Source organism: Gavialis gangeticus, unplaced genomic scaffold (genome assembly GCF_001723915.1).
Source record: "Gavialis gangeticus isolate Ggan-Ray unplaced genomic scaffold, GavGan_comp1, whole genome shotgun sequence".
NCBI lineage: Eukaryota > Metazoa > Chordata > Crocodylia > Gavialidae > Gavialis > Gavialis gangeticus.
This window is the reverse complement of record NW_017729011.1, coordinates 15,281,016-15,282,987: the sequence shown is the minus strand read 5'-3', so window position 1 is coordinate 15,282,987 and position 1,972 is coordinate 15,281,016. Positions and strand designations below refer to the sequence as shown.

At 46.7% G+C, this 1,972-nt stretch overlaps 1 protein-coding gene across 2 annotated transcripts in view; it reads right to left on the bottom strand.

Moving 5' to 3' along the window:
- PTPA (protein phosphatase 2 phosphatase activator) overlaps window positions 1-1,972 on the bottom strand; it is a 43,505-nt gene that overhangs the window by 41,122 nt on the left and 411 nt on the right. The window lies entirely within an intron of this gene.

The window sequence follows — 1,972 nt, the reverse complement described above, 5'->3', positions numbered from 1 at the left end:
GAGAGAGAGGTCAAATAGAACGCAAAACAGAATACAACTCCTTCTGGCCTCAGCTCCTTTTCTGAAGTCAAGGCTCATTTCTCTAGACACAAAAATGACAACTCATCCCCACTGTGCCAGGTCTCAAGCTGAGCCGAGCCAAGCCAAGACTGGACTCTTTAGTCGTTTGACAGCATACTGCCAAGGAACAAAGCCCTGCCACAGAAAATACTGTTAGGCTTTGAACCACTGCAAAAAATGTTTTCTATTGAGATGGCTAATGGCATAAAACCTTTGTGCAGACAGCTTAATTAGCTGTAGTTAATTGAGCTAAACCCCAGCTGAGAGGTAGCAGATTGGCCTCTAATACCTGTGTCTGGTCACAAGAGTTTTACATCAAGTTAACTACCCCAAAGGCATCTTTTACAATGAAGACAAAACCTAAGCGATTCAGTAGGTGGCACTCTTTACTCTGAAATGGGATGAAGCCAGCATCCCCAAGACGGCACAAGAAGGCCTCTTGGATGCTAGAAATGCTGTTTCAGGTGAGAAGAACATTCTCTATAAAGTGCATTGAGCTGCTAAGATGGCAGGTATGATACAAATGCAAATCGGTAGCGCACAAAATCAGTACGACACTGCTCCAGGCCTCCAATACACAGACAACGTTTTTCATTAGCTGGGAAACATGTTCCCCATCCTCTCTTCCTCACTGGAAAAAAAGAAAAAGAAAGGAAGCTGTTCTGAACACAAGGGTTGTTGCTTTCCAAGCCCCTCTGCAGTCCAAGGCTCACAACTGGCTCCAGTCTCACTCTGCAGTCCCACATGAGGCCACTGCAGAGCTAGAAACATTGCCACAAGGTTAAAAGCATAGTCGCATCACATTTCTGCGACCAAACTTTATCATCAGGATGCAGTGCAGCAAACAACAATTAATCAAGACACTAAGGGTACATTTAGCATGAAGCTACCATCCCTTGGTTCATTATTTTAATCCTAGAAGAGTCCAAACTTTTTTCCAGCAACATTTTAATAATCATTCTTAGCACTACCTGCAAACTCTAAGCACCAACTCTGTAGTAAGCCCCAAAATTTGAACTGCCTAAAAACTGGAATCGTTAAACTTCATTTGCACAGACAAATCTGCTCAGAAATGCTCATCAGCTCCTTCTTCTCTTCACTGACAATGCCAAGCTTTCCAGGAATCATACCAGAGGACCCACAACTCCTTCAAGCTCTGCCACACTTACCACGTGACTCCAGGGACATCATTTAGCTGGTCTGTGCCTTAGCTTCTCTACCAAAACAATCCCACTGCCCCTCACTAGCACAATGCAAGAAACAGTTAATGCATGTTTGTAAAACACTATGAAAGCCCTGGATAGCAAGACACAATTTAGGAGGAATTAAAAATAGATATACCCTAAACTGCTGCAGCCTATCCAGCTGACAAGTAAGCAGCATCACATTACCATAAAGTGGGTTTTTAAATAATGCTCTATAATCATGGATGCAAAGAGCAGCAACCTCAACAGACCTCCAGAGTACTGATAAAGGAAAAAAGAAACCACTTTGAACAGCCATAAAGACAGATCACAGGTAACAGAGAAAGAAGAGTCAGAGACATCACTGCCTAAGTGCCAAGGCACCCGTCTGGGATTCAGGCCTTCCGGTCCCAGCTCTGCCCCTTCGGGCAAGTCAGCGTCTGTGCACCGTGGCTCCTGCACACTCAAACATGTGGATGAATGCACACGCGTGCACACACGTACAGACACACAGACACAGACATACATGCATAGACACGCATGGACACACACACATACATGCATGCACGCACGCACGCATGACCATGCACACCCCTTGTCTGCCCCAAACACAAGGTGCTTGGACAAAGGCTCCCTCACGATGCAGGCGGCCCGGCACCAGCACCGCTGGCTGCTCGGCAGGAGCGGAGGGGAAGGGTCCGGTGCGGGTGGGGGGGGGGGGGGGGGGG